The following is a 19,955-nucleotide window of genomic DNA, read 5'->3' as shown; positions in this document are numbered from 1 at the left end:
TCATACTTACCTGACGAGGGTCTTCACCGTGATCACGTAGGCGGTGGGCCCAGGGCGAGACTTCACCATTGCACTTCGGAGAAGTTGACCTCTGCGATTACCCCAAATGTGGGTAACTCGGTCGTATAATTTCTGTTAGTGGGGACTGCGTTCGCGCTATCCCTTTTTTAACTCATCAACCGAAAGCGAAGAAGAAGAAAAAGCTTTTTCCACCCCCCCCCCCCCCCGTACAACACATATCAAGCGTTTGGAGACCGAATTGTTGTCTTGTGTCCTGCTGTTGCGAGACCACAAGCTGAAAGCGAAATCATCTGAAAGCTTTTTAAGCGAATCAAAAGCAAGAGGTGAGCGTACTTGCTTCGGCAGTACATATACTAAAATTGGAACGATACAGAGAAGATTAGCATGGCCCCTGCGCAAGGATGACACGCAAAATCGTGAAGCGTTCCATATTTCTTTTAGTCACCGACTGGATGTGCATCCACAGTTCATCGACATGCTTTCTATGCCTTGTCCTTTGCTTGGATGCGACTTGATCGCGTCGTCACGCACGTGGTGTGCCCACGTTGCCAGGCAGTGGAGAACACCAGCCATTCGACAAAGTCGATTTCAAATGCGACCAGGACTGCCGGCCGGCGGACCGAAAGCGCCGCCGCGATGTCTAAACGTCGACGTCGTGGAGCATTGCTTTATCGCTTCTCGGCTCTCAAGAGCTAAGATCAAGTGTAGTATCTGTTCTTCTCAGTTTAATACCTGGGACGACCCAGCATCGCTGGGCTCTTGTATTAAATGTATGTTTGAAGACGGGGTGTCGATTCAAAGCTCGCTTTGTCGCACCCACGGGTTGTCCCGGTATTGCAGTACCTCCGGGTTCGGCCCACATCCCACCTTCGGGTGGGATAAATGAACAATCAATCATTGAAAATGCGAATCATGGCTTTCGTTGTTCGTCGGTCTCATTTCTTGTGTTTTATTGGTCGTCGTGTGTATCATATGTCATTTTCTGTTCATTTTCATTCATTGCGCCGATGTTATCTACTCTCTCGCGTACGTGTGTGTGGTGTTGCAAATTTGTTGTCGCGTGTTCTGCAATGACTCTCTATTGAATAAAAGTTCCTGTGCTGAGCAATTCAGCCAGCACAGCTGTGCCAATAATGCGACTCACCTTGTCAAACATGTGATGTTCTCCTACGCAGACACAAACTTCTTTTCGTCGCGAGTCGTGAACAAACCAACTGACTGACCGGCCGGCTTCAAGCGGCACGTGACATGCAGAGTCTTGCATTAGTTTAATAAATGTCTTGCATTAGTTTAATAAATGTGAGCAAGCAATGCTCAGAGGGCGACTTACCTTTCAAAGAATAGAATGCGATCACTCATCATATGATAGCATGTATGGCAGCGAATGAAACTGAGCTTTGCTGCAGGCCATTGGCTTGAAATAAAAACAGCATTCTTAAGAAAATTTAGCCCGCTATATATGGCGCTTGGTTAAGCTTCTTCATCATTCTATTTGAATACAAGGTAAGTGCGCCTGAGCATTGTTTGCTCTCATTTTTCAAACTCATACATTGTTCTTTTTCGAAGTAAGTGAGTGATCACAGAAACAGCAGCAGCAGCTGCTGAAGTGTCGTCGAAAGGTTCTGCTCACACACAAAAAAGGCAAACAAAAGCAACGGAGCAAAGCCGAAGAGAATCACGGTCCCAGAAGAGAGATGCTGACAGGCAACCAACTCATACTTACCTGACGAGGGTCTTCACCGTGATCACGTAGGCGGTGGGCCCAGGGCGAGACTTCACCATTGCACTTCGGAGAAGTTGACCTCTGCGATTACCCCAAATGTGGGTAACTCGGTCGTATAATTTCTGTTAGTGGGGACTGCGTTCGCGCTATCCCTTTTTTAACTCATCAACCGAAAGCGAAGAAGAAGAAAAAGCTTTTTCCATCCCCCCCCCCCCGTACAACACATATCAAGCGTTTGGAGACCGAATTGTTGTCTTGTGTCCTGCTGTTGCGAGACCACAAGCTGAAAGCGAAATCATCTGAAAGCTTTTTAAGCGAATCAAAAGCAAGAGGTGAGCGTACTTGCTTCGGCAGTACATATACTAAAATTGGAACGATACAGAGAAGATTAGCATGGCCCCTGCGCAAGGATGACACGCAAAATCGTGAAGCGTTCCATATTTCTTTTAGTCACCGACTGGATGTGCATCCACAGTTCATCGACATGCTTTCTATGCCTTGTCCTTTGCTTGGATGCGACTTGATCGCGTCGTCACGCACGTGGTGTGCCCACGTTGCCAGGCAGTGGAGAACACCAGCCATTCGACAAAGTCGATTTCAAATGCGACCAGGACTGCCGGCCGGCGGACCGAAAGCGCCGCCGCGATGTCTAAACGTCGACGTCGTGGAGCATTGCTTTATCGCTTCTCGGCTCTCAAGAGCTAAGATCAAGTGTAGTATCTGTTCTTCTCAGTTTAATACCTGGGACGCCCAGCATCGCTGGGCTCTTGTATTAAATGTATGTTTGAAGACGGGGTGTCGATTCAAAGCTCGCTTTGTCGCACCCACGGGTTGTCCCGGTATTGCAGTACCTCCGGGTTCGGCCCACATCCCACCTTCGGGTGGGATAAATGAACAATCAATCATTGAAAATGCGAATCATGGCTTTCGTTGTTCGTCGGTCTCATTTCTTGTGTTTTATTGGTCGTCGTGTGTATCATATGTCATTTTCTGTTCATTTTCATTCATTGCGCCGATGTTATCTACTCTCTCGCGTACGTGTGTGTGGTGTTGCAAATTTTTCGCTTGTTGTCGCGTGTTCTGCAATGACTCTCTATTGAATAAAAGTTCCTGTGCTGAGCAATTCAGCCAGCACAGCTGTGCCAATAATGCGACTCACCTTGTCAAACATGTGATGTTCTCCTACGCAGACACAAACTTCTTTTCGTCGCGAGTCGTGAACAAACCAACTGACTGACCGGCCGGCTTCAAGCGGCACGTGACATGCAGAGTCTTGCATTAGTTTAATAAATGTCTTGCATTAGTTTAATAAATGTGAGCAAGCAATGCTCAGAGGGCGACTTACCTTTCAAAGAATAGAATGCGATCACTCATCATATGATAGCATGTATGGCAGCGAATGAAACTGAGCTTTGCTGCAGGCCATTGGCTTGAAATAAAAACAGCATTCTTAAGAAAATTTAGCCCGCTATATATGGCGCTTGGTTAAGCTTCTTCATCATTCTATTTGAATACAAGGTAAGTGCGCCTGAGCATTGTTTGCTCTCATTTTTCAAACTCATACATTGTTCTTTTTCGAAGTAAGTGAGTGATCACAGAAACAGCAGCAGCAGCTGCTGAAGTGTCGTCGAAAGGTTCTGCTCACACACAAAAAAGGCAAACAAAAGCAACGGAGCAAAGCCGAAGAGAATCACGGTCCCAGAAGAGAGATGCTGACAGGCAACCAACTCATACTTACCTGACGAGGGTCTTCACCGTGATCACGTAGGCGGTGGGCCCAGGGCGAGACTTCACCATTGCACTTCGGAGAAGTTGACCTCTGCGATTACCCCAAATGTGGGTAACTCGGTCGTATAATTTCTGTTAGTGGGGACTGCGTTCGCGCTATCCCTTTTTTAACTCATCAACCGAAAGCGAAGAAGAAGAAAAAGCTTTTTCCATCCCCCCCCCCCCGTACAACACATATCAAGCGTTTGGAGACCGAATTGTTGTCTTGTGTCCTGCTGTTGCGAGACCACAAGCTGAAAGCGAAATCATCTGAAAGCTTTTTAAGCGAATCAAAAGCAAGAGGTGAGCGTACTTGCTTCGGCAGTACATATACTAAAATTGGAACGATACAGAGAAGATTAGCATGGCCCCTGCGCAAGGATGACACGCAAAATCGTGAAGCGTTCCATATTTCTTTTAGTCACCGACTGGATGTGCATCCACAGTTCATCGACATGCTTTCTATGCCTTGTCCTTTGCTTGGATGCGACTTGATCGCGTCGTCACGCACGTGGTGTGCCCACGTTGCCAGGCAGTGGAGAACACCAGCCATTCGACAAAGTCGATTTCAAATGCGACCAGGACTGCCGGCCGGCGGACCGAAAGCGCCGCCGCGATGTCTAAACGTCGACGTCGTGGAGCATTGCTTTATCGCTTCTCGGCTCTCAAGAGCTAAGATCAAGTGTAGTATCTGTTCTTCTCAGTTTAATACCTGGGACGCCCAGCATCGCTGGGCTCTTGTATTAAATGTATGTTTGAAGACGGGGTGTCGATTCAAAGCTCGCTTTGTCGCACCCACGGGTTGTCCCGGTATTGCAGTACCTCCGGGTTCGGCCCACATCCCACCTTCGGGTGGGATAAATGAACAATCAATCATTGAAAATGCGAATCATGGCTTTCGTTGTTCGTCGGTCTCATTTCTTGTGTTTTATTGGTCGTCGTGTGTATCATATGTCATTTTCTGTTCATTTTCATTCATTGCGCCGATGTTATCTACTCTCTCGCGTACGTGTGTGTGGTGTTGCAAATTTTTCGCTTGTTGTCGCGTGTTCTGCAATGACTCTCTATTGAATAAAAGTTCCTGTGCTGAGCAATTCAGCCAGCACAGCTGTGCCAATAATGCGACTCACCTTGTCAAACATGTGATGTTCTCCTACGCAGACACAAACTTCTTTTCGTCGCGAGTCGTGAACAAACCAACTGACTGACCGGCCGGCTTCAAGCGGCACGTGACATGCAGAGTCTTGCATTAGTTTAATAAATGTCTTGCATTAGTTTAATAAATGTGAGCAAGCAATGCTCAGAGGGCGACTTACCTTTCAAAGAATAGAATGCGATCACTCATCATATGATAGCATGTATGGCAGCGAATGAAACTGAGCTTTGCTGCAGGCCATTGGCTTGAAATAAAAACAGCATTCTTAAGAAAATTTAGCCCGCTATATATGGCGCTTGGTTAAGCTTCTTCATCATTCTATTTGAATACAAGGTAAGTGCGCCTGAGCATTGTTTGCTCTCATTTTTCAAACTCATACATTGTTCTTTTTCGAAGTAAGTGAGTGATCACAGAAACAGCAGCAGCAGCTGCTGAAGTGTCGTCGAAAGGTTCTGCTCACACACAAAAAAGGCAAACAAAAGCAACGGAGCAAAGCCGAAGAGAATCACGGTCCCAGAAGAGAGATGCTGACAGGCAACCAACTCATACTTACCTGACGAGGGTCTTCACCGTGATCACGTAGGCGGTGGGCCCAGGGCGAGACTTCACCATTGCACTTCGGAGAAGTTGACCTCTGCGATTACCCCAAATGTGGGTAACTCGGTCGTATAATTTCTGTTAGTGGGGACTGCGTTCGCGCTATCCCTTTTTTAACTCATCAACCGAAAGCGAAGAAGAAGAAAAAGCTTTTTCCATCCCCCCCCCCCCGTACAACACATATCAAGCGTTTGGAGACCGAATTGTTGTCTTGTGTCCTGCTGTTGCGAGACCACAAGCTGAAAGCGAAATCATCTGAAAGCTTTTTAAGCGAATCAAAAGCAAGAGGTGAGCGTACTTGCTTCGGCAGTACATATACTAAAATTGGAACGATACAGAGAAGATTAGCATGGCCCCTGCGCAAGGATGACACGCAAAATCGTGAAGCGTTCCATATTTCTTTTAGTCACCGACTGGATGTGCATCCACAGTTCATCGACATGCTTTCTATGCCTTGTCCTTTGCTTGGATGCGACTTGATCGCGTCGTCACGCACGTGGTGTGCCCACGTTGCCAGGCAGTGGAGAACACCAGCCATTCGACAAAGTCGATTTCAAATGCGACCAGGACTGCCGGCCGGCGGACCGAAAGCGCCGCCGCGATGTCTAAACGTCGACGTCGTGGAGCATTGCTTTATCGCTTCTCGGCTCTCAAGAGCTAAGATCAAGTGTAGTATCTGTTCTTCTCAGTTTAATACCTGGGACGCCCAGCATCGCTGGGCTCTTGTATTAAATGTATGTTTGAAGACGGGGTGTCGATTCAAAGCTCGCTTTGTCGCACCCACGGGTTGTCCCGGTATTGCAGTACCTCCGGGTTCGGCCCACATCCCACCTTCGGGTGGGATAAATGAACAATCAATCATTGAAAATGCGAATCATGGCTTTCGTTGTTCGTCGGTCTCATTTCTTGTGTTTTATTGGTCGTCGTGTGTATCATATGTCATTTTCTGTTCATTTTCATTCATTGCGCCGATGTTATCTACTCTCTCGCGTACGTGTGTGTGGTGTTGCAAATTTTTCGCTTGTTGTCGCGTGTTCTGCAATGACTCTCTATTGAATAAAAGTTCCTGTGCTGAGCAATTCAGCCAGCACAGCTGTGCCAATAATGCGACTCACCTTGTCAAACATGTGATGTTCTCCTACGCAGACACAAACTTCTTTTCGTCGCGAGTCGTGAACAAACCAACTGACTGACCGGCCGGCTTCAAGCGGCACGTGACATGCAGAGTCTTGCATTAGTTTAATAAATGTCTTGCATTAGTTTAATAAATGTGAGCAAGCAATGCTCAGAGGGCGACTTACCTTTCAAAGAATAGAATGCGATCACTCATCATATGATAGCATGTATGGCAGCGAATGAAACTGAGCTTTGCTGCAGGCCATTGGCTTGAAATAAAAACAGCATTCTTAAGAAAATTTAGCCCGCTATATATGGCGCTTGGTTAAGCTTCTTCATCATTCTATTTGAATACAAGGTAAGTGCGCCTGAGCATTGTTTGCTCTCATTTTTCAAACTCATACATTGTTCTTTTTCGAAGTAAGTGAGTGATCACAGAAACAGCAGCAGCAGCTGCTGAAGTGTCGTCGAAAGGTTCTGCTCACACACAAAAAAGGCAAACAAAAGCAACGGAGCAAAGCCGAAGAGAATCACGGTCCCAGAAGAGAGATGCTGACAGGCAACCAACTCATACTTACCTGACGAGGGTCTTCACCGTGATCACGTAGGCGGTGGGCCCAGGGCGAGACTTCACCATTGCACTTCGGAGAAGTTGACCTCTGCGATTACCCCAAATGTGGGTAACTCGGTCGTATAATTTCTGTTAGTGGGGACTGCGTTCGCGCTATCCCTTTTTTAACTCATCAACCGAAAGCGAAGAAGAAGAAAAAGCTTTTTCCATCCCCCCCCCCCCGTACAACACATATCAAGCGTTTGGAGACCGAATTGTTGTCTTGTGTCCTGCTGTTGCGAGACCACAAGCTGAAAGCGAAATCATCTGAAAGCTTTTTAAGCGAATCAAAAGCAAGAGGTGAGCGTACTTGCTTCGGCAGTACATATACTAAAATTGGAACGATACAGAGAAGATTAGCATGGCCCCTGCGCAAGGATGACACGCAAAATCGTGAAGCGTTCCATATTTCTTTTAGTCACCGACTGGATGTGCATCCACAGTTCATCGACATGCTTTCTATGCCTTGTCCTTTGCTTGGATGCGACTTGATCGCGTCGTCACGCACGTGGTGTGCCCACGTTGCCAGGCAGTGGAGAACACCAGCCATTCGACAAAGTCGATTTCAAATGCGACCAGGACTGCCGGCCGGCGGACCGAAAGCGCCGCCGCGATGTCTAAACGTCGACGTCGTGGAGCATTGCTTTATCGCTTCTCGGCTCTCAAGAGCTAAGATCAAGTGTAGTATCTGTTCTTCTCAGTTTAATACCTGGGACGCCCAGCATCGCTGGGCTCTTGTATTAAATGTATGTTTGAAGACGGGGTGTCGATTCAAAGCTCGCTTTGTCGCACCCACGGGTTGTCCCGGTATTGCAGTACCTCCGGGTTCGGCCCACATCCCACCTTCGGGTGGGATAAATGAACAATCAATCATTGAAAATGCGAATCATGGCTTTCGTTGTTCGTCGGTCTCATTTCTTGTGTTTTATTGGTCGTCGTGTGTATCATATGTCATTTTCTGTTCATTTTCATTCATTGCGCCGATGTTATCTACTCTCTCGCGTACGTGTGTGTGGTGTTGCAAATTTTTCGCTTGTTGTCGCGTGTTCTGCAATGACTCTCTATTGAATAAAAGTTCCTGTGCTGAGCAATTCAGCCAGCACAGCTGTGCCAATAATGCGACTCACCTTGTCAAACATGTGATGTTCTCCTACGCAGACACAAACTTCTTTTCGTCGCGAGTCGTGAACAAACCAACTGACTGACCGGCCGGCTTCAAGCGGCACGTGACATGCAGAGTCTTGCATTAGTTTAATAAATGTCTTGCATTAGTTTAATAAATGTGAGCAAGCAATGCTCAGAGGGTTTTTTTTTTTTTTTTTTTTTTTTTTTTTTTTTTTTTTTTTTTTTTTTTTTTTCTCGCGCAACGCTCAGAGTTCAAGATGGATACCACTACATCTTGCAGGTTTACAAATTGTCCATATGGAATGGATTTGTTTCCTGTCTCATCATTAGTGCGTCCGCTCCGGGAGCCGTCCACACACCCAAACACTCAGCAGGCACACCATACTTACATGGAAGATACCTACCAGGGAGGCGAGGGACTCACTACGACCGAAGGGACCCACCGCGGTAGATGGTAATCTGTGGATGTAAATGTTTGGTTAGTGGCTGCCTCAAGCTGATCTGCCTATCTCGACTTTCCTCTTGCTGATCTTGAAGCAGTCTAGGAGATGGCGGATCAAGCTCAAGAACTAGCGCGTTTTGTCAAAGAGTTAATTTTAATTTTATTTGTAATTGTTTATGTGTGTGTATCTTCTTGTTGCCCGCTTCAAGAAGGGCACCTGTTTGGAGGAAACGGGCCACTGCAGTCTGACACCTCATTTGGCGGAGATGCCAGAGAGGAGCGGCCAGAGGGAGGGTAGCTTTCGCTGACCCCAGAGTCATCATGGAATTGGCCGCTGCAATCCTGCCATCCCAGAGCGAGTGGGACGACGGAGAGGGACGGTTAAAGATCTCCCGCTGCAATCACTCTTCCGGCATCAGGCCGTTGGAGATGAGTGAGAGGGACGGGTTAAAGGTGGGTTGTTACGCCCTTGGCTGTCTAATCTTCTTCAAAGATGATCTACGACCGTACTGTTCTAGTGAGATCCACCGCTGCAATCAGTCATCCCTACCACCGAGGACGACTGAGAGGGCGGTTGAAGAGTGGATCTTGACTGGTTCTTCTTTCTTCTGACCGTAGGAGGAGGTTTAGAAAAAGTAGAAATGTCAGATGACAAAGGAATGTTATGCTTTTGTGTTATGTTTTTCGTTTTTGTCATGATGACCCACAGGGCTTGAGTGGTGGACCGTTTTGTGTCCTGTATATATGTGTCGCCTATGTCCAGAGATTTCTTCTTTTGGATGATGGTGTGCTTGGCGACATTCATCATGGTCAAAAGAATCGGGTTGTTCGTTTGTCCTCCAGGGAGTTGATTGTAAAGGATCATGTCCTTTGTTATTTCTATGTCTTCCTTTGTTAGGCCAAGATATTGTTGTTTCAGGCGCTCCCATATTCCTTGTGCAAAGGAGCACTTGGTGAGGACGTGGGCCACATTGTCTTCTGGTTTTCTGCAGAATTTGCAGTTTGTTTTTCTGTCGGAATGTATTGATCTATTAAAGTCTCCCCATTTGTATCCTCCATGTGCAATCCGAAAGGACATGGAGGATAGGTGAGGTGGAAGGAAGAGTTTGATTCCCTTGTTTTTCAAGAGGATCTCATTCCAAGGAATCTTCTTTCCGTTTTCATCGATCTTGTCAATTTTCTTTTCATTTTGCGTTTTCAGGTTGATGTAGATATTTTTGTAGGAAGTATTTTCCCAGTCGTGTTTCAAGCCTTTGAGTTTGCAAAAGGACTTGAAGATGTCCGCATACATTTCGTTTGGAATTGGGGCATGCGGAATGCTGTTGGAGAACAGATGAGGATTGATGTGTCTCATTCTGTAACTCAAATTGAACATGGCCCATTCGTGCCAGATTTCGGTGGCGTCTTCTAGTGAGAAGAGGTGGCGAATTCTGTCGATGCGGCTTGTTTGAAATTTTGATTGGATGTCCACCATGTTGATGCCTCCATCTTTGACAGGAGGAAACGTTTTGCTTCTCTGGAGCTGTTCGAATGGTGAAGGATACCAGAGGAAGTCGAAGAGGATTTTGTTTAGTTCTTTGATGTGTTGTTTCGTTGGCATCAGCACTCTACTGAGATGCAAAGTGACGGGTACCAAGAGAGTGTTGATGATCGAGATCTTTCCATAGAGGGAGAGTCTTCGTGGTTTGTGGATGTTGGCGATCGTTTGAGTTTTCTTGATGGCGGTCTGCCAGTTCATCTTGTCAAGTTGTGTTTTGTTTGTGCCTAGCCAGATGCCCAGGATCTTGACGTTGTTCAAGATCGCAGCTTCTGGAAAGAGCTGCTGAGCTCTTTGGGCCAGGTCAGGTTTGGACGCCAGGATCTGGGTCTTTCCCTGGTTCACTTTCTGGCCGGACATCGTCTGGTAGATGGCTAGTTCTTTGTTGATTTCCTTGAGAGATGGAATGTCTCTTGTGATGAATGTGGTGTCGTCCGCATATTGCTGGATTTTGATTGTCAGCTTGGAAAAGCGAAAACCGTTGATCAGATGGTTTTTCTCTATGCGTCGGGTGAGAACGTCAGCACAGATTATGAAATAGAGCATGCTGAGGGGACAACCCTGTCGTATGCCCCTTTTAACGTTTATTCGTTTTGTTAAAGCTCCATTGATTTCTATCTTGCTTTTTGTTTTGTGGTAAACTAATGACAGGTAATTCATCATTATTGGTTTTACTCCGATTTTCTTCAAGATTCCATAGAGGAAGGAGTGACTAACTCTATCGAAAGCTTTTTCAAAGTCAGTTATCATGACGTACAAGTCCCTGTGTTGTGTTTGAGAAGCTTCCAGGGCAGCTTGTATATTCATTGTAACATGCTCTATTCTGCGGTTTGGCAGTCCACATTTCTGATTCGGACAAATCAGGTTTGTGATCATGGGTGTGAGTCTGTTGGAGAGGATTTTACTCAAGATCTTGTAATCAGTGTTGAGTAGAGAGATCGGTCTCCAATTTTTGAGCTTTTCTTTTTCACCTTTTTTAAAGATTAACTTCACTTTTGCTTCTCTCATTGAGGGAGTCATTGTTTTTCTCAAGTAGCAATTTGTAAGCATCTCTAGAATGTCGTGTTTCAGGAAATGCCAGCATTTTTGGTAGAATAATGAGCCGAGACCATCTGATCCAGGTGCAGAATCCTTGTTAAGAGAATCGATGGCGGTTTTTACTTCTTTTAGAGTTATGAGCTGTTCTGCTTGTTCAGCTGCGTCTTCTTCAATTTTGGCCTCTCCCAGAATGTTTAGGTAACTGTTCTGTTCTTGAGGGTTGATGTGGTCTTCTATGCCCCATAGGGAGTGGTAGAAGCTGTGTACTTCTTTGAGAATGTCTTCTTTCTTGGTGAGAGTTGTGTTGTTTGCGTCGTGTATCTCAGTGATAGAGCTACTTTTACAATTTTGTTCCTCTGCTTTGAAGAAGCTTTTAGATGGCTCTTCATCGCTAGTTGGGATAGTTCTGGATCTGATTTGCGATCCGACTGCTTTATAATCGTAGAAGTTGTTGATTTTCTCCAAGAATTCCGGGCGACGATCTTCCAGGACGTGGTCTGGATGAGCGTCCAGAGTGTGGAGCATATTTTTCGCTTGATTGTAATCTTCTCTACGCTTGAGTGCGACATCTTGCGAGAGTTCAATTAGTCGATTTTTCAACATTTTCTTGCCATGATCCCACCTTATAAGCATGTCTGGTGGTTCTATTTGTGGTACGTTTATGGTCCAGTTTTCCCAAGCCGTTTCGAGCTCTGTTATGACGTGAGCATATTCTAATATGCTGTTATTGATTTTGTATGAATATTCACCCCATTTGGTGTGTTGATGATATTTTAGATGAATTATTGGTAATGTGCAGTGGTCTGATGATGTGAAGTATTCATGTTTGATGTTATGATAATTTTCAAGTGCATGTTCATTTATGTATATTCTATCTATCCTGGTCTTACTGTTGTGGTTTTGGCGCGTGAACAGTCTTTTGTATGGATGTTCTTGTCTGTATATGTCTATCAGTTGGTTATGACGTATTAATGTTCTAAGTGCTGTTTTATCCGGTGTAGTGAAGAAAAATTGCGGCTTAGCAGTGTCTAACGGATCAAGTATCACGTTAAAATCACCAAGTAAGACCACATGTTGATGCTCATATTCCAGCATAGCCTCGGAGAGCAGTTCAAAACATGACTTTCTCTCTCCGCTGCTCTGCGGAAGGTATGCATTGAATATGTTTATGTTATTTTTACCACATTTGATGTTGAGGTGATGTATTCGATTTTGTACTATTGTGTGATGTGTGATTTCGGACCTATCGTGTATGTCCTTCTTTACGATGAACATTGTCCCTGCATAGAAGGGGGTTCTATCAGGTTCTATGTTTGTATATGTTATGTAATTGTTATGTTGAGCCCACGTCTCGAGTTGATCGGTGGGGATTCTGTGTGTTTCCTGAATTGCCAGTACAGAGAGTCTGTGAGATGTAAAGAACTGTTTGACATCTCGCAATTTCTTGGATATTCCGTTGATGTTCATTGAGCCAACCTTGAGGATGCCCAGTCCGGCGTCCGAATCGTCACTCTCCGTATCTGTGAACATGATTATAGATAGAGAAAAAGCAGATTAAAGTTTAAGAGTTTTGGACTAGACCGTGTAGTTGGATGGGACGCCGTCTGAGTCCGTGAGCTCATCCACCGAACTGAAGACATTTCGATGGAGAGGAGAGGTCCCGGTCAGTTCAGCCCGCGTAGACTCTCTCGAAGAAACGGACTCCGAGTCAGTTGACGAGTTGTCATTGTCAACTGAGACCGACGCATCCTTGGAGCTGGCGTGGGATGCGTCGTGGTCTCTGGGATTCGTCGTCCTGGGAGATGCTGGTTGGGCAATCGATCTCCGCTTTAGCAAGGGTTCTTTTGGAGTCGATGTCTTGGACTCTGTGTTGGACATGGGCTTATCCACTATCTCAGCATCTGATGAGAAGATGCTGCGCATGGAGGTTTTGGGGTTGTGTTTCCCTCCTTTGCCCACGGTGATAAAGCCATCGTCGCTCGTGGGGGGGTTCTTTCTCTTCCTACTCTTTTCCCTGAACTTTTCTCTTGCATTGCAACCAGGTTTGTGTCGGCCTGTTGATCGGCACACATGACAGGCGAGCTGCTGCCTGGTTGGCGACGAATCTGACACATACGTTTTTTTTGGTCTGGATGCAGCAAAACGCGGTCTGGACGTCTCGGCCTGTCTCGCAAGGAAAGCGGCCTCTGATCTTTGGCAGAAGAGTTCGTTGCTTCTGTTTATGGATTCTCTCGAGCGTCCCTGTTTCCTGGGTTGTCTAGGCGCCCGGTCTCGGGGTGGGTCGGCCTTGGACTCCCGGTCTCGAGGTGGGTTGGCCTGGGTCTTCTTCGGTTTCGTGGGGCACTTTGATGTTAGGTGTCCCCGGACTTTGCAAATCTGGCAGAGTGGCAAATGTCCTTCTCCAGGCTTGGTGATGGAGATCCATTCACCAAACATCTGCACCTTATCTGGGATGTTGGCGAGTTTAGTGTTCTGCAGGTACACATGCAGAAACTCGTTGCAGATGGTGGGGTGCTGCTTGTGTTTACCTTTAACCATCTGGTAAACATTTCCCCACTTTGCTTGGCAAGCAAACTCATTAATTAAATCCAGATGCCACTCGTCTGGCACTGGATATAATGTGATCACGTCGCATGGTGGCATCGGTCGCCATACTTTGATCACGTAACCTACTTCCTTGTGTGAATAGGTCACGGGTGACTGATGGTCTAGCGCCAGCTGTTCCATCAGCACGGATTTGGTTTCGTTCTCAGAAGCTGAGAACGTGACGGTGAAAATGTGCTGCCGCAGGCTCTTGGCACGCACAGCTTTTAGCTCCTTTCCATACTTTGCAAGGAAGCCATCTTGCATAAAGAAACTGATGAAAGTGCTTACATCAAGCCAGGACTGGCTGGATGCTTGCACAACCAAGGTTCTTTGATATTTAAACTCGTTGGCCTTAGAGTCGCCCATGAGTATAGCTGGTGTTTAGTTTATGTTATTTTAAATATAAGAATTAACAAAGACTTACCAAAGTCCAAGCTTTTCAAGTTTTAAATTTTCCTTCTGAAGGAAAATTTAGCTAAATTCTGTCTTGACCACACCCTAAAAGCTGGTCACGTACTGTCTAGACTCGCTGTAGCTAACTGGCTATTCTCACCTGACCTACTTTCTACGTGGCAATCAGCTAATTCCCTTAAGGGGAAAAGGCTGACTCCAAAAAAAAATCTAGGGAGGGAAAAAAAGCTAACTACTCGCCTAGATCAGTGGTTCCCAGCAGGGGGCCACTGATCTAGCTGACTTAGGCTATTTTCTAAACTTTCTAGTTATTTATTTATCTAACTGACTTTAAAAAAAATCTAAAAAGGCTGGTAAAAGTTAGGCCGGTGTCGCTTTCACTCGCTCGCTCTAGCGAGGAAAGCAAGGCTTGCTTGTTAAACGCTTTTTGGCAGCAATCATTCTATTTGAATAAGGTAAGTCTCACGAGCCTTATTCACTGCGAACGATTAATTGCGACCTGGTGGCTTTGGAGACATTGCTGCCAAAAAGCGACTAACAGCAAGCCTTGCTTTCCTCGCTAGAGCGAGCGAGTGAAAGCGACACCGGCCTAACTTTTACCAGCCTTTTTAGATTTTTTTTAAAGTCAGTTAGATAAATAAATAACTAGAAAGTTTAGAAAATAGCCTAAGTCAGCTAGATCAGTGGCCCCCTGCTGGGAACCACTGATCTAGGCGAGTAGTTAGCTTTTTTTCCCTCCCTAGAATTTTTTTTGGAGTCAGCCTTTTCCCCTTAAGGGAATTAGCTGATTGCCACGTAGAAAGTAGGTCAGGTGAGAATAGCCAGTTAGCTACAGCGAGTCTAGACAGTACGTGACCAGCTTTTAGGGTGTGGTCAAGACAGAATTTAGCTAAATTTTCCTTCAGAAGGAAAATTTAAAACTTGAAAAGCTTGGACTTTGGTAAGTCTTTGTTAATTCTTATATTTAAAATAACATAAACTAAACACCAGCTATACTCATGGGCGACTCTAAGGCCAACGAGTTTAAATATCAAAGAACCTTGGTTGTGCAAGCATCCAGCCAGTCCTGGCTTGATGTAAGCACTTTCATCAGTTTCTTTATGCAAGATGGCTTCCTTGCAAAGTATGGAAAGGAGCTAAAAGCTGTGCGTGCCAAGAGCCTGCGGCAGCACATTTTCACCGTCACGTTCTCAGCTTCTGAGAACGAAACCAAATCCGTGCTGATGGAACAGCTGGCGCTAGACCATCAGTCACCCGTGACCTATTCACACAAGGAAGTAGGTTACGTGATCAAAGTATGGCGACCGATGCCACCATGCGACGTGATCACATTATATCCAGTGCCAGACGAGTGGCATCTGGATTTAATTAATGAGTTTGCTTGCCAAGCAAACTGGGGAAATGTTTACCAGATGGTTAAAGGTAAACACAAGCAGCACCCCACCATCTGCAACGAGTTTCTGCATGTGTACCTGCAGAACACTAAACTCGCCAACATCCCAGATAAGGTGCAGATGTTTGGTGAATGGATCTCCATCACCAAGCCTGGAGAAGGACATTTGCCACTCTGCCAGATTTGCAAAGTCCGGGGACACCTAACATCAAAGTGCCCCACGAAACCGAAGAAGACCCAGGCCAACCCACCTCGAGACCGGGAGTCCAAGGCCGACCCACCCCGAGACCGGGCGCCTAGACAACCCAGGAAACAGGGACGCTCGAGAGAATCCATAAACAGAAGCAACGAACTCTTCTGCCAAAGATCAGAGGCCGCTTTCCTTGCGAGACAGGCCGAGAAGTCCAGACCGCGTTTTGCTGCATCCAGACCAAAAAAAACGTATGTGTCAGATTCGTCGCCAACCAGGCAGCAGCTCGCCTGTCATGTGTGCCGATCAACAGGCCGACACAAACCTGGTTGCAATGCAAGAGAAAAGTTCAGGGAAAAGAGTAGGAAGAGAAAGAACCCCCCCACGAGCGACGATGGCTTTATCACCGTGGGCAAAGGAGGGAAACACAACCCCAAAACCTCCATGCGCAGCATCTTCTCATCAGATGCTGAGATAGTGGATAAGCCCATGTCCAACACAGAGTCCAAGACATCGACTCCAAAAGAACCCTTGCTAAAGCGGAGATCGATTGCCCAACCAGCATCTCCCAGGACGACGAATCCCAGAGACCACGACGCATCCCACGCCAGCTCCAAGGATGCGTCGGTCTCAGTTGACAATGACAACTCGTCAACTGACTCGGAGTCCGTTTCTTCGAGAGAGTCTACGCGGGCTGAACTGACCGGGACCTCTCCTCTCCATCGAAATGTCTTCAGTTCGGTGGATGAGCTCACGGACTCAGACGGCGTCCCATCCAACTACACGGTCTAGTCCAAAACTCTTAAACTTTAATCTGCTTTTTCTCTATCTATAATCATGTTCACAGATACGGAGAGTGACGATTCGGACGCCGGACTGGGCAACCTCAAGGTTGGCTCAATGAACATCAACGGAATATCCAAGAAATTGCGAGATGTCAAACAGTTCTCTACATCTCACAGACTCTCTGTACTGGCAATTCAGGAAACACACAGAATCCCCACCGATCAACTCGAGACGTGGGCTCAACATAACAATTACATAACATATACAAACATAGAACCTGATAGAACCCCCTTCTATGCAGGGACAATGTTCATCGTAAAGAAGGACATACACGATAGGTCCGAAATCACACATCACACAATAGTACAAAATCGAATACATCACCTCAACATCAAATGTGGTAAAAATAACATAAACATATTCAATGCATACCTTCCGCAGAGCAACGGAGAGAGAAAGTCATGCTTTGAACTGCTCTCCGAGGCTATGCTGGAATATGAACATCAACATGTGGTCTTACTTGGTGATTTTAACGTGATCCTTGATCCGTTGGACACTGCTAAGCCGCAATTTTTCTTCACTACACCGGATAAAACAGCACTTAGAACATTAATACATCATAACCAATTGACAGACATATTCAGACAAGAATATCCTTACAAAAGACTGTTCACGCGCCAAAACCACAACAGTAAGACCAGGATAGATAGAATATACATAAATGAACATGCACTTGAAAATTATCATAACATCAAACATGAATACTTCACATCATCAGACCACTGCACATTACCAATAATTCATCTAAAATATCAACAACACACCAAATGGGGTGAATATTCATACAAAATCAATAACAGCATATTAGAATATGCTCACGTCATAACAGAGCTCGAAACGGCTTGGGAAAACTGGACCATAAACGTACCACAAATAGAACCACCAGACATGCTTATAAGGTGGGATCATGGCAAGAAAATGTTGAAAAATCGACTGATTGAACTCTCGCAAGATGTCGCACTCAAGCGTAGAGAAGATTACAATCAAGCGAAAAATATGCTCCACACTCTGGACGCTCATCCAGACCACGTCCTGGAAGATCGTCGCCCGGAATTCTTGGAGAAAATCAACAACTTCTACGATTATAAAGCAGTCGGATCGCAAATCAGATCCAGAACTATCCCAACTAGCGATGAAGAACCATCTAAAAGCTTCTTCAAAGCAGAGGAACAAAATTGTAAAAGTACCTCTATCACTGAGATACACGACGCAAACAACACAACACTCACCAAGAAAGAAGACATTCTCAAAGAAGTACACAGCTTCTACCACTCCCTATGGGGTGTAAAAGACAACATAAACTCTCAAGAACAAAACAACTACTTAAACATTCTTGGAGAGGCCAAAATTGAGGAAGACGCAGCTGAACAAGCGGAACAGCTGATCAGTCTCAAAGAAGTAAAAACCGCCATCGATTCTCTTAATAAGGACTCTGCACCTGGATCAGATGGTCTCGGCTCATTATTCTACCAAAAATGCTGGCATTTCCTGAAACACGACATTCTAGAGATGCTTACAAATTGCTACTTGAGAAAAACAATGACTCCCTCAATGAGAGAAGCAAAAGTGAAGTTAATCTTTAAAAAAGGTGAAAAAGAAAAGCTCAAAAATTGGAGACCGATCTCTCTGCTCAACACAGACTACAAGATCTTGAGCAAAATCCTCTCCAACAGACTCACACCCATGATCACAAACCTGATTTGTCCGAATCAGAAATGTGGACTGCCAAACCGCAGAATAGAGCATGTTACAATGAATATACAAGCTGCCCTGGAAGCTTCTCAAACTCAACACAGGGACTTGTACGTCATGATAACTGACTTTGAAAAAGCTTTCGATAGAGTTAGTCACTCCTTCCTCTATGGAATCTTGAAGAAACTCGGAGTAAAACCAATAATGATGAATTACCTGTCATTAGTTTACCACAAAACAAAAAGCAAAATAGAAATCAATGGAGCTTTAACAAAACGAATAAACGTTAAAAGGGGCATACGACAGGGTTGTCCCCTCAGCATGCTCTATTTCATAATCTGTGCTGACGTTCTCACCCGACGCATAGAGAAAAATCATCTGATCAACGGTTTTCGCTTTTCCAAGCTGACAATCAAAATCCAGCAATATGCGGACGACACCACATTCATCACAAGAGACATTCCATCTCTCAAGGAAATCAACAAAGAACTAGCCATCTACCAGACGATGTCCGGCCAGAAAGTGAACCAGGGAAAGACCCAGATCCTGGCGTCCAAACCTGACCTGGCCCAAAGAGCTCAGCAACTCTTTCCAGAAGCTGCGATCTTGAACAACGTCAAGATCCTGGGCATCTGGCTAGGCACAAACAAAACACAACTTGACAAGATGAACTGGCAGACCGCCATCAAAAAAACTCAAACGATCGCCAACATCCACAAACCACGAAGACTCTCCCTCTATGGAAAGATCTCGATCATCAACACTCTCTTGGTACCCGTCACTTTGCATCTCAGTAGAGTGCTGATGCCAACGAAACAACACATCAAAGAACTAAACAAAATCCTCTTCGACTTCCTCTGGTATCCTTCACCATTCGAACAGCTCCAGAGAAGCAAGACGTTTCCTCCTGTCAAAGATGGAGGCATCAACATGGTGGACATCCAATCAAAATTTCAAACAAGCCGCATCGACAGAATTCGCCACCTCTTCTCACTAGAAGACGCCACCGAAATCTGGCACGAATGGGCCATGTTCAATTTGAGTTACAGAATGAGACACATTAATCCTCATCTGTTCTCCAACAGCATTCCGCATGCCCCAATTCCAAACGAAATGTATGCGGACATCTTCAAGTCCTTTTGCAAACTCAAAGGCTTGAAACACGACTGGGAAAACACTTCCTACAAAAATATCTACATCAATCTGAAAACGCAAAATGAAAAGAAAATTGACAAGATTGATGAAAACGGAAAGAAGATTCCTTGGAATGAGATCCTCTTGAAAAACAAGGGAATCAAACTCTTCCTTCCACCTCACCTATCCTCCATGTCCTTTCGGATTGCACATGGAGGATACAAATGGGGAGATTTTAATAGATCAATACACTCCGACAGAAAAACAAACTGCAAATTCTGCAGAAAACCAGAAGACAATGTGGCCCACGTCCTCACCAAGTGCTCCTTTGCACAAGGAATATGGGAGCGCCTGAAACAACAATATCTTGGCCTAACCAAGGAAGACATAGAAATAACAAAGGACATGATCCTCCACAACCAAATCCCTGACGGACAGAAGAACAATCCGATTCTTTTGACCATGATGAATGTCGCCAAACACACCATCATCCAAAAGAAGATATCTCTGGACATAGGCGACACATATATACAGGACACAAAACGGTCCACCATTCAAGCCCTGTGGGTCA

General features: G+C 45.5%; 15 non-coding genes across 15 annotated transcripts; all 15 read left to right on the top strand.

The window, feature by feature from the left end:
• Positions 1–2: 2 nt before the first annotated feature.
• LOC145773473 (U1 spliceosomal RNA) lies at positions 3–165 on the top strand. The gene has a single exon (XR_014289852.1). It is a non-coding gene; the product is annotated as a U1 spliceosomal RNA (small nuclear RNA).
• Positions 166–350: 185 nt separating this feature from the next.
• On the top strand, positions 351–457 carry LOC145772995 (U6 spliceosomal RNA). The gene has a single exon (XR_014289419.1). It is a non-coding gene; the product is annotated as a U6 spliceosomal RNA (small nuclear RNA).
• Positions 458–691: 234 nt separating this feature from the next.
• Positions 692–886, top strand: LOC145772883 (U2 spliceosomal RNA). Its single transcript, XR_014289345.1, has one exon. It is a non-coding gene; the product is annotated as a U2 spliceosomal RNA (small nuclear RNA).
• Positions 887–1,736: 850 nt separating this feature from the next.
• Positions 1,737–1,899, top strand: LOC145773472 (U1 spliceosomal RNA). Its single transcript, XR_014289851.1, has one exon. It is a non-coding gene; the product is annotated as a U1 spliceosomal RNA (small nuclear RNA).
• Positions 1,900–2,082: 183 nt separating this feature from the next.
• On the top strand, positions 2,083–2,189 carry LOC145772994 (U6 spliceosomal RNA). The gene has a single exon (XR_014289418.1). It is a non-coding gene; the product is annotated as a U6 spliceosomal RNA (small nuclear RNA).
• A 234-nt stretch (positions 2,190–2,423) lies between these two features.
• On the top strand, positions 2,424–2,617 carry LOC145773567 (U2 spliceosomal RNA). The gene has a single exon (XR_014289940.1). It is a non-coding gene; the product is annotated as a U2 spliceosomal RNA (small nuclear RNA).
• An 857-nt stretch (positions 2,618–3,474) lies between these two features.
• On the top strand, positions 3,475–3,637 carry LOC145773470 (U1 spliceosomal RNA). The gene has a single exon (XR_014289849.1). It is a non-coding gene; the product is annotated as a U1 spliceosomal RNA (small nuclear RNA).
• A 183-nt stretch (positions 3,638–3,820) lies between these two features.
• On the top strand, positions 3,821–3,927 carry LOC145772993 (U6 spliceosomal RNA). Its single transcript, XR_014289417.1, has one exon. It is a non-coding gene; the product is annotated as a U6 spliceosomal RNA (small nuclear RNA).
• A 234-nt stretch (positions 3,928–4,161) lies between these two features.
• LOC145773565 (U2 spliceosomal RNA) lies at positions 4,162–4,355 on the top strand. The gene has a single exon (XR_014289938.1). It is a non-coding gene; the product is annotated as a U2 spliceosomal RNA (small nuclear RNA).
• Positions 4,356–5,212: 857 nt separating this feature from the next.
• Positions 5,213–5,375, top strand: LOC145773469 (U1 spliceosomal RNA). Its single transcript, XR_014289848.1, has one exon. It is a non-coding gene; the product is annotated as a U1 spliceosomal RNA (small nuclear RNA).
• Positions 5,376–5,558: 183 nt separating this feature from the next.
• On the top strand, positions 5,559–5,665 carry LOC145772991 (U6 spliceosomal RNA). The gene has a single exon (XR_014289415.1). It is a non-coding gene; the product is annotated as a U6 spliceosomal RNA (small nuclear RNA).
• Positions 5,666–5,899: 234 nt separating this feature from the next.
• On the top strand, positions 5,900–6,093 carry LOC145773564 (U2 spliceosomal RNA). The gene has a single exon (XR_014289937.1). It is a non-coding gene; the product is annotated as a U2 spliceosomal RNA (small nuclear RNA).
• Positions 6,094–6,950: 857 nt separating this feature from the next.
• On the top strand, positions 6,951–7,113 carry LOC145773468 (U1 spliceosomal RNA). The gene has a single exon (XR_014289847.1). It is a non-coding gene; the product is annotated as a U1 spliceosomal RNA (small nuclear RNA).
• Positions 7,114–7,296: 183 nt separating this feature from the next.
• LOC145772990 (U6 spliceosomal RNA) lies at positions 7,297–7,403 on the top strand. Its single transcript, XR_014289414.1, has one exon. It is a non-coding gene; the product is annotated as a U6 spliceosomal RNA (small nuclear RNA).
• Positions 7,404–7,637: 234 nt separating this feature from the next.
• LOC145773562 (U2 spliceosomal RNA) lies at positions 7,638–7,831 on the top strand. The gene has a single exon (XR_014289936.1). It is a non-coding gene; the product is annotated as a U2 spliceosomal RNA (small nuclear RNA).
• Positions 7,832–19,955: the final 12,124 nt, after the last annotated feature.

The sequence above is a fragment of the Aplidium turbinatum genome, chromosome 6 (assembly GCF_918807975.1).
Source record: "Aplidium turbinatum chromosome 6, kaAplTurb1.1, whole genome shotgun sequence".
Taxonomy (NCBI): Eukaryota; Metazoa; Chordata; class Ascidiacea; order Aplousobranchia; family Polyclinidae; genus Aplidium; species Aplidium turbinatum.
Note: the sequence above shows the minus strand (reverse complement) of the source record. Positions and strands in the feature narration are given on the sequence as shown.